The sequence below is a fragment of the Canis aureus genome, chromosome 24 (genome assembly GCF_053574225.1).
Source record: "Canis aureus isolate CA01 chromosome 24, VMU_Caureus_v.1.0, whole genome shotgun sequence".
NCBI lineage: Eukaryota > Metazoa > Chordata > Mammalia > Carnivora > Canidae > Canis > Canis aureus.
The window spans coordinates 29103872-29115400 of record NC_135634.1 but is presented as its reverse complement, the minus strand read 5'-3'; the positions used below and the strand labels follow the sequence as shown (position 1 = coordinate 29115400).

The 11529-nt window shown below is 40.4% G+C and overlaps 1 long non-coding RNA gene across 1 annotated transcript in view; it reads right to left on the bottom strand.

Annotated features, from left to right (window-relative positions):
* Nucleotides 1-3886: 3886 nt before the first annotated feature.
* Nucleotides 3887-11529, bottom strand: part of LOC144295960 (uncharacterized) — a 32092-nt gene continuing 24449 nt past the window's right edge. The window contains exon 3 of the long non-coding RNA XR_013363112.1: nt 3887-4137. This is a non-coding gene — a long non-coding RNA (uncharacterized LOC144295960). The remainder of the gene's footprint in view (nt 4138-11529) is intronic.

The window sequence follows — 11529 nt, the reverse complement described above, 5'->3', positions numbered from 1 at the left end:
TGACCTGAGTGGAAGGTAGATGCTTAATCCACTGAGCCACCCAGGCGCCCCATCCTTCTTAGCTTCTAATGGTGGCCAGTAACCCTTCACATTCCTTGGCTGACAGCCACATAACTCCAGTCTGCCTCCACCATCATATGGCATTCTCCCCCTGTGTCTTTACATCATCTTCCCATGAGGACATTAGTCACATTGGAGCAAGAGCATGACCTACTACAATCTGCCCTCGTCTTAACTAGTTATACCTGCAATACTCTATTTCCAACGGAGGTCACATTCTGAAGTACTGGGGATTAGGACCTCAGTACATCTTTTTGGGGAACACAATTCAACCCATAACAGGGAGACAAGGCAAATGCACTGGTGTGAGGACATGTCAGCACTCCTCCAGAGCCTGCCCTCCCCCTTCCCTCTCTGTATCCCTTCTCAGTTTCCAAGTGCCTGTAGGCGCTCTGCCTACATTTGCAGAGATCCCTGCCTAGGAGTTCACATCCTCCAGAGCAGCCCTTAGTTTCTTGCCCAAGAAGAGCAAATATAGGTATAATTTAGACTCCAAAGCTCTTTTTGGGATGAGGCTGAGCCTGAGTCTTTACCTGAAGTTACCCTTTATGTGGCTTCTTCTCCTTTCCTCTCCTATTCCCCCCTCCTTCCTCCCAGTCCCTTCCTCAATAAATCAATTGTACCTGAGTCCTCATCTAGGGGTCTGCCTCTGGGGAAGCAAACCTGTGATAGTAAATAACTGTAATACAATGCAGAATACAGCAAGGCCAGATAAAATACACAGGGACTTCAGAGGAGAAAGGGAAGGAGTGTATTTGGATGAAAGAATCGGGAGATTGGCTGGCAAGTGATAGCCTTAATAAAAAAGGTGGGAGAAGAAGGAGGCATGGAGGGGATTGGGGGTTTTCCAGAAGAGAAGCAGCCTGCTGTGAGGCTAGGATGACATCCACCATCCCCTAGCATCTGGAAGAGCCTCTGAACAGTTTCCGATGATCTCTTCCAAAAGCACATCTGCATTTCAATGCTGGAAGCAAGAAATAAGAATATAAGGAGCTGGAGATTTTCCTGTCTTTTTGTGGGGGGCAGTTCCTTAAGCCTGTGCCCTTGGGACCTATCATACCCATCACATGTGGTAAAAGGAGTGTGGATATAGAGATGGAAAGGCCTGGGATCCGGCCTCACTCCCTTATGCTACTTACCTCTTGGGCCTGTGTCTTGCATCAGGGAAATGAGATGGTGGGAACACCTGCCTTTTTTTTTTTTTTTAAAGATTTTATTTATTTATTCATAGACACACAGAGAGAGAGAGACACACACACACACAGGGAGAGGGAGAAGCAGGCTCCATGCAGGGAGCCCGATGTGGGACTCGATCCCGGGTCCCCAGGATCACACCCCAGGCTGCAGGCGGCGCCAAACCGCTGTGCCACCGGGACTGCCCGGAACATCTGCCTTTTATCATGTCCTGAGGTCTTAGGTGAACTCCTTTCCCGTCACCGAGCTGGGTGGGCCTCAGCACGCGCAGCAGAAATACTAGTGCATAGTCTTTGTGTCTAGTGGAGAGCACTGTGCCTCTGTTCGTAAAATTATTACATTTCATCAAGTTTGTCTTCTCTTACTTCCCTCACCCCCAGCTTTTGACACCTCCTCTCTAATCTCTTCCAATTGACCAAGTAGAATAATGTAGCATTGTCAATCAACTGTTAATTACTCTTTAGGATGAAGGAATTCAGGTTCATTTATGACCTATCCTAAACATTTGAAAGTAAAACTTTCTGAGTCAGTGTAACTCCTAAAGAAATTGAAAGCACCCACAAGCAGGCAGGAATGTTCTTTGTTTCAATTCACAAGACTTGGTGTTGTTTCTGAAAAATCACAGTTTGATGATCATCGGAGGATCCTGAAATTACACCTGACTTAAGCCTCCTGGGACAACTGGAGTTAGATGGGGCGGGACGGCCTCCACGCACCCCCTTTCCTCTGTACAGAGCTCAGTTGCTGTATCTTTGGGGCTCTGAGGCCCGGACACCTGCAGGCAGCAGGAGCAAGTGCTGTGTCCCCAGGACCTGGCGCCCGTCTTGCCTGTGCTTGGGATGGCCAGGCAGCCCTCTCTCTCTGAAGCCTCCCTCGCCAAGTGCCTACACTTTGCCTGAGTTGAGGGACAGACCCTGTCCTTTTTCACCATCTTTAGACTCTCTGGTTCTGGAAATGCAGACGGAGGCTTTCTGGAAGTGCACACACTCTCTCTCTCTATGCTACTAAAGTTGGGTAACAGTGCTCTCGATTTCTGGGGAGGCCGCTCACACAGCCTCATGGTTCCAAGTTTCTGCTGTACCAAGTCCCCTGCTACTCAGGAGACTGCAGACAGAAAGCAGAGAGCGGCTGACTGTGGCTTTTGGACTGCTTAGGCAAAAGGGAGGCCATGCGAGGTACAGAAAGAACCTTAGTTCTGACCAGCCAAAAACCATGTTTGTGGGAATCGAATCCTGTACCTCATGTGAGAAAGGGTTCTCTCTCTCTTTTAGTATATGTGCTGCCAAAACGAGCACTCTCTCTCTCTTTTAAAGATTTAATTTTTTATTCATGAGAGACACAGAGAAAGAGGCAGAGACATAGGCAGAGGGAGAAGCAGGCTCTCCCCAGAGAGCCCGATGTGGGACTCAATCCCTGGACTCTGGGATCATCCTTGAGTCAAAGGCAGATGCTCAACCGCTGAGCCACCCAGGCATCCTGAGAAAGGGTTCTCAATATTGATGCTGACAGTAATTGCAATAAAGGAAGGAGATGACAATCATGAACATGTGTGCTAGCTGGAAAAGTAAGCTTACTCATGGCCATTTACATTGGTATCATTCCAGTTATACCAAAATGCCTGTAATACTTATAATACTACTTATATATATTTTCAAGTATTTCAGATTAATGTGATTTATGCTTAACTCTCTCTCCTCAGCTTCATGTTCCTGTTTAATTCCTCCCCTTGCTTCACTGAAGTATAATTTACATACAATACCATTCCCCAACATTTTAGTCACCTAAAAATGTTTCCTCCTGCCCTTTTGTGGTCTAGCCACCTCTCCAATCCCTGGCCTAAGGCAACCAGGATCTGTTTTCTGTCCCAATAATTCATCTTTTCTAGAATTTAGTATAATTAGGATTGTATGGTACTTAGTCCTTGTGTCTCACTTTTTATTTAGTGGAAAGGTTTGGAGACTCACTCATGTTGTATTATTTAATATTTTGTTCCTCCTTATTGCTAAGTAACAGTCCATTTCATAGATGTATCATAAGGTTTTTTAAAATTTAAATCCAATTTAACTAACACAGAGTGTATTATTAGTTTCAGAGGTAATTTAGTGATTCATCAGTTGCATATAACACCCAGTGCTCATTCCATCAAGTGCCCTCCTTAATGCCCATCACCCAGTTACTCCATCTCCCACCCACCTCTCCTCCAGTGACCCTCAGTTTGTTTTCTGTAGTTCAGAATCTCTTATGGTTTGTCTCTTCTGTTTTCATCTTTTTTTTTCCTTCCCTTCCCTTATGTTCATCTGTTTTGTTTCTTAAATTCCACATATGAATGAAATTGTATGATATTTGTCTTTGCCTGACTGGCTTATCTCACTTAGCCTAATACCCTCTAGTTACATCCACATTGTTGCAAATGGCAAGATTTTCATTCTTTTTGATGGCTAAGCACTATTCCATTGTATATACATACCACATCTTCTTTATCCATTCATCTGTTGATGGGCATCTGGGTTCTTTACATATTTTGACTACTGTATCACAATGTATTTAAGCTGTATATCACTGATGGATATTTGGGTTGCTCCCAGTTTGAGGGTTACTATGAGTAATGCAGATAAACACGTTCACATACAAATCTTTGTGCAAGCACATGTTTTCATTTCTGTTGGGCAAATATAGAACTGTGTTCATGGGTGTACAACACAAAAAATAGAAATATACCATAATAGAAAGGTCTTGTGCTTGTGGTTTGATGTTCTTCTTTGTCATCTTGAGCAGTTGCACCATTTTGCATCCCCACCACCAATGTATGAGAGTTCCAGTTGCTCTGCATATTCATCAGTTTCCGTTGCTTTCTACCATAGTTATCTCTTCAAACCCTGAAAACTAGAGAAGGGACTGAGATGTTGTGAAAGTCGCAATGTTTACCCATGAATATGTTCCCTACCCCGCCACCCCTCAAATCATCTTTCCTTTGGACTTTGGCTTCCCTGAGCTAATAAGAGGCTAAATAAACTGGTGTGGAAATGAACAGCAGAATTCATGGAATCATGAGGTTATACAATTGTGATCCTCTCTTTGTTCTCAAGCTGACACTGTCATGTTGTCTAATATCTACAGTTTAGGAAACTTGGGCATAAGAATGTTTTCCAGGCAAATAGACCAAAAGCATTAAACTGCTTTTTATCTGTGATCAACAGCAACTCTGAAAAATCTAGTTGACTTTTCCTATAAGAATAATGTGTGTTTGCCAGAAAACTAGTTGTCTTTAAATTTAATAAATAAGCATAGAGTTAAAAAGATAGCTTCCTTTCAAGTACAACTTCTCCAACAATGTAGCTAGCACCAGACTGTTTACTAGATTCTTTGTGACAGACATATTCATTAGAATAAAGACTTCCTGAAATCCAGATACTTTACATATAATTCTTTGCTGTTATCTAAAAGTCAGTTACGCTGCTCTAGAAGAAATCAGATTGATCTGACAGGCTGTGCTCTTCAAAAAACCACTTTTGCTGCAGTCACATTGTGATTGTGTAGGCATTTCCATAAAGTAACCAAAATATAACTTATAAGACGAGCCATTTCTTCATAACAAAAAGTGACTATGATATTTTCCTCTATTTCCTGTGATTTCTTAAAGTATCATAATAGAAATATTTCAGATTCTTAAATGTCTTGGTACATATGACACTGTGGCTTGCACTTTTGGGTACATTTTAAGTACAGCAAGTTGTTATAAAACAATAATGAATGAATTTAAGAAGTAGGTAGACCTATATAAAGAATGCTAAAATTCATTGAGGCAAAAAGAAAAAAAAAGAAATAGAAAAAAAATCATTTTAATGGATAGGAAAACTAAAGACATCTGTTCTCTTCAGCTTATGATAGGGACATAAAAGACTTCAATCAAAACCCCAAAGGATTTGGGGGCCAATTGACCAACTTATTCAAAATCTATCAACAAGAATGAATAGGAAGAAGAACCATAATATTTTTTTAAAGAATATTAATAAAGAAATACTAACCTCATTAGATGTCAAAACATTTTATAGAAAGTGCTTGGTCTCACTGAGAAATCTCTATTTTTTATCTGTCCATGCTGGGTTTGCTAAAGACAATAATAAATATTTCAGCAGAAATGTGGTGAAATAGGTTTATATTTTTTACTTTTGAACATTTCAATAAGGGAATACTGAACAGTAGCTTGTTCTGGTTGGGCTGGGTTTTTTTCCCCACAAGGGTCAAGTTTATTCCAATACTATCCTTGTGTGGGCATCATGCCTTCCTTTAGGATGGTCCCCACTGATTGTCTGAAAGTGACATGGAGCTTTTAGTATTAATAAAGGGGCTCGGTATCTTTCCATTAGTACCTTCCTTATAATGCTTGGATGTTCCAGTTGATTCCAAGAGCAGATGGATACTGAGAGCATTTAAATGATAGAAAAATAAGTGTATTATTCATACCTAGATTAACAGACAGATTTAGTGAATCACTAGAACTGCATCCATAAGCATCCTTCATAATTTCTGGCTTCTCATTTTCATATTAACTGGAATGAATTTATTCTAAAACACAGTGGGTTGGAAGATGAGAGGGGAAAAATGGATTTATTAATGGAAGAGGAAATAATTCCCTCCCCCCCCAAATTAGGTAGCTTTTTAATTTAAAGTTCCAGTAGATGAATAATGTTGATATTTCCCTAGGGTGACCTTGATTGGAATTTCCACCAAGTCTGAGAGAGCCAGGAAAAGACAGGTAGATGTTGCAGAGCTCCATACCGGCAGCTCTCCTATTCCTCCCCACTTTCCATCCATAGTGCTGGTCAGGTGTGGGGCTCAATGTTCCAATTAAAGCTAACCATATCAATGACAGCTTGCCCTGAACAAGAATGACTCAGCACTGTGACTTCAGGTATAGGATGTTAATGTAGCTAGATACACACTTGGTAAAAACAATTATTTTTAAAACTATCCATATCTTCACAAAACCAGACTTTCACCTTGTTCCGAGTCTCCTACCACTCAACCCCAACCTCTTTTCCAGGCACTGGTCTGTAGAATATGTCTTCCTATTCAGCCTGCCAGGTTATCTGTATATACTCAGATGGATATAAGAATGTATATTTAGGGAACACCTGGGTGGCTCAGCGGTGGAGCATCTGCCTTTGGCGCAGGGTGTGATCCGTGGGTCCTGGGATTGAGTCCCACATTGGGCTTCCTGCATAGAGCCTGTTTCTCCCTCTGCCTATGTCTCTGCCTCTCTCTCTCTGTTGTCTCTCATGAATAAACAAATAAAATCTTTTTAAAAAAAGAATGTACGTTTAGTCATTTGACACTTATTTAACACCTCTCTTCCAAATGTGATTATTATAATATTTTGGTCAAGGATGATCTCTTCCTTTCCCATAGTACTGATGCTGAGCAGGTCCCAATTTGTATCTCCAGCCCTGACATCTCATTGTATTTCAGACATGTGTATTCTGCTGCCTAGGAACATTAATTTATAAGCCAGATATCTGGGAATCATCCTCAACTCTTCTATGTATCTAATCTATTATATCCAAGTCACAAAGACCTGTTTATTCTAACTGCTAAATATTTCTCAAATCCATCCCCACTTCTCCATCTTTATTGGCACTAGCTTCATCCAGAAAACCTCCTAATGTCTTGCCTGGAATACATGGTAGCAGCCACCTAACTGGCCTTCTAGTTCTGGTGTGTACCTTTTCAATATCCATCATGCTTCCAGGGTAGTCTCCCTAAAATGCAAATGATTACATCATTACCCTATTAAAGTCTTTCAGTGGCCACACTAGCAGAGGGGCTAAAGGCCCATCTCCTGAGTATGGTATGTATCACCCTCAGGAGTGCGCACATGCTTACTTCCCTAGCTGCAGTGTTCACCACTCCTTGTTCACGATGGCCTTTCTGGCTATACAGAATCACCTGCAGAATACCGAATGGACCTTGTGTTTTTAATACTTTGCATTGCTGCACATGTCTCCATTAAATGGAATGGCTTTATCCCTGTATCTATCTGGTGAATTCCTATCCACTCTTCCACATTCAGCTGAAACTTAACAGCCTCTCAGGAACCTTCTCTGACCTTGCAAGGCAGAATGTGCTCCGATAACACTTTGTTGCTCAGGGGTAATGAGCTAGAGCTAGAAGGGCACACTTACAGCCTGGTAAGCAGGCTCAGACTCCTCTTTGCTGTCTTACCTTCTCTAAAAGCTGGGGCTAGAGGTGGTGTTTGGCTAAGTTAGGTGCACACCTGGAGCTTATCTACTGACCCTGGGGTCCCTGGGTCTGCCACTGTGATCTAATTTGGGGTAATGTAGCCTTGAGGGCTATGCATTGCACAAAGATATGAATATTCTTGATTTGCAGAAGATAGGATACAAACTTATGCAATGCATTTGTAACTCCATTATTTTCTTAATCATTATTTTGAGCTGATTCCAGAAAACAATTTTGATTTTTTTTCTGGCATTTTGCTGGCTCTGTGAGAGAATAGAGTCCATTCCCCGGTGTTCTGTGTGGGATAAAAGATCCCCTGTCAGGGTTCTTCCCATCTGCACCCCGGCAAGTTTATTATAATACTTAAGCAGTTGTATTTGTTCATATATTTCTTTGCCTGCATTCCCTGAGAACATAGGCCTCTTATGTTGGTTTTTATGGCCCAGGCATATTGCCTGGCACATGTAGGGGCACAATGAAGCATTGTCTTAGCATTTAATTATGATAAAATAACATAGTTTTTCTTATTCCATCACTCATAGCCTTTACTATGTTGCTCTTGATATTAAAGTAGCCCTGGCATTAGAATCATTAATATTTCTCTTGGATTTTTAACATTTACATATTACTTAGGTAGTACTTCATTGTAACACATCTTGTAAGACACACAGGAAGAAAATGACAGTCCTTAGGTTTGTTGGGGGCGAGCTGGATAATTCCATGTTTGGCCACTAGTTGATGTAGTTACAGGTGAAAGCCACCAGATGGCTTAAGGAAATGAATTTATTCCCAATCGAGGTTTTTAGTTTAGAAATCTGAGACCAAGAAAAGCATGAGTGGAAGGAGATCAAAAGGCTCTCTGTAGTAAACCCCAACTAACAACAACCCATTGACTAGTATCATCTGATACAGAAATGCGTTTGTAGAGGTTTTGCAAACTTCAAAGTGAAAAACACTAACCTGTGTTACCCATCCAATGTTCACATGCTTTAAGAATTACAGAATAATTACTGAAATTCAGGTCAATTCCACAAATATTTATTGACTGCCTAAGTTCCAATTAAATCTTATGAAAGGCTTATTGAAGCATATGCCACACGGAGCATAGCTTACTAAACATGGAAAAATGTACGGCTGACTAGAAGTAGAGATGGATGTCTTTTTCTCATTGTGTGCACTGGTGCTGGTTATTGTTTCAGGGAGAAATGCTGGTGGAAAACTAATTATGACCTAGAAAATTTTTGCATATTATCTACAGGCAGAATGGGTAAAAGACAAAACAAAACAAAGCAAAAATCTAAATGACTATAGTATTTATTAAACAAAAGGCATTGCATATGATATTTGTATATGGAAACCAGAGTTGAAATTAGGTTAGATTAAAAACTTTAATGAGGTAATTAAAAATAAACCCATAAATAAATAAACCCATATATAAAAATATCTGAGAGGATATACGCCATTGTTAGAAATATGTGCAAGTGGTTTACTGTACACTCCAGATGCTCTGTACTGTGTGAAGTTTTTGGAAAAAGCACATGTTTATTTATAATTTTGAAATGTAAAGAATGAAATATCAACCTGGTTAAGGATAATTCTATCCATTTATTTGACAAATATACCATGGGGTAGGCACTGTGAAGGAAACATACCTTAAAGACAGAGTTGTGAATTAGAGATCCTAATTTCTATTTACACTGACAGTGAGATAGTAAGATTTGTTAGCCTTTGTAGATAATTAAAAAATTATGTCAATTTGCAAGCCTGCTTTTTAACATATATATTAAATATCTACTTAGATATGTTAAATCTGGGACACCTGGGTGACTCAACAGTTTGGCGCCTGCCTTCAGCCCAGGGAGTGACCCTGGAGACCCAGGATCAAGTCCCACATCAGGCTTCCTGCATGGAGCCTGCTTTTCTCTCTGCCTGTGTCTCTGCCTCTCTCTGTGTGTCTCTCATGAATAAATAAAATCTTAAAAAAGAAATTAAATATAAAATGAAATAAAATAAAATAATTGTTAAATCTATGGGGCACCTGGCTGGCATAGTTGGTGGAGCGTGTGACTCTTGATCTCAGGGTTGTGGGTTTGAGCCCTACATTGGATGCACAGATTACTTAAAAATAAGATCTTAAATGTTAGCTATATTTTTAAGTGTATGTTTTTGAAAGTATATATATTAAAAAAGCCCTTCAGAAATATTCACTATCAAAAAAAAAGAAATATTCACTATCAGCTCATTTTTAAACTTCTGAACAAAGGTTGAAGTAGGTACAAAGGAGTTCAGCAAAGATTTCTGAGGGCAAAACACATTTTATGATACTTGGTTAGCAATTTAAGAATATTCATTTGCTAATGAGAATTTAATAAAATAAACCCAATAAATAGCCCATTTTCAAATATGATCTAACATTGGACAGTTAACTTTTAAAAGCACTAGTTTCTTCTGAAGGTGCAGGGGACAAAAGCTTATTTTCTTTGATAAAGCAGACATTTTATCTTTCTATTCAGGCTATGAATAAACTAAAGGAGAAAATAATCTACATTAATGAGGTAGCCCAGTATTTGAGATGAAAACAATAAAGTTGAATTGGTCAAGATAGTTTACTTACTCTTTCATTTTACCAATCTACAAGTCATATTTGCATTAATAATTCTTTGTTAAATAAACTGCTTTCTTTCTCATTACCAAAGTGATGCATGTTCATTCTAGAAAATTTTAAAATAGAAAAGCATGAAGACAAATAAAAAATACTCAGTTTTATGACAGAGTGGAAGCCATTGTTGGCATTTTGGGTTATTTTCTTTCATTCTTTTTCCTATAAAACTAAAATGAGGGATCCCTGGGTGGCGCAGCGGTTTGGCGCCTGCCTTTGGCCCAGGGCGCGATCCTGGAGACCCGGGATCGAATCCCACATCGGGCTCCCGGTGCATGGAGCCTGCTTCTGCCTCTGCCTATGTCTCTCTCTCTCTCTCTCTCTCTGTGACTATCATAAATAAATAAAAATAAAAAAAATAAAAAAATAAAAAACCTAAAATGAGATATATACAACCAGATGTTGAGGAAAATCTCACCTATTTACCTGGAGTTAGCAAAGAGTACTCACAGCTCAGGACAGAGAGCACTAAATACTGCATGATTGAAAAAGATCTTCAAGCAGTCAGAGTCTAACTGCTCTCACAGAGTTTATTATGAGGTGGTCAAACTTCTTCAGTGACTATAAGCCAAAGGCTGATGGGGGTGTGAAGGGAGATGCATCAGAACCTAGAATGGTCTGCCCCATACGGAGGACTCTACCACTCTGCCCTCCAAAGCTAAAGGGACTATTGGCACTTCTCCCTTGGGGAAATGCTGCTAACACCCTATCCTTGTACAACTGTTCTATACACTTCTGAGTAGGGAAAAGGAGAATAAAGAGGTAAGACAGGATTGTGAGATAAGGTGGTCCCATCGTTTGGCAAGAAGAGCATGGATAAGATCCTCTGGGACAAAAGGACAGTTTAGAAGGCAGTTTAGCTTGATTCATCTTGCCTCTACAACACCCAAAAGGGTTTCCTAAGGGTGGGAGATGAGGTTGGTTCCTAGGAGCCAGATGCCATGGACTGTACATCCAGGCCAGAAGCTAGAGGGTCTTTTCCCTCTGTGGAGCTCCCATACTAAGGTGCCATGCTGTGAGGGAGTCACTTGAACATCAGAGTATCTGCAAGTGACCCCACCACATGGGAGCTCTATCCCAGTGGGTGTGAACCTGAGAAGTCAGTATAGAAACCTCCAGAGAATCACACTGGTGGTCCACTTGAGGAAAGGTGTGCTCCACTTCTTCCATTCTTCTTCTCAGTTCCCAATCCTAAAAATCTTGATCTTAGGAAAAGGGGAAAGTTACAACAAAAAATGATCCCTTCCCTCTTCATAGCCTTTGGGAGGGAAGCAAGATTTGTGCTGGGAAGCCAGGTTTGAGACTGGGAAAGGGAATGAGTGGGAATTAAAATGGATGTGAGTGAAATCTTCAAGTATGGACTGAACTAGACTGAA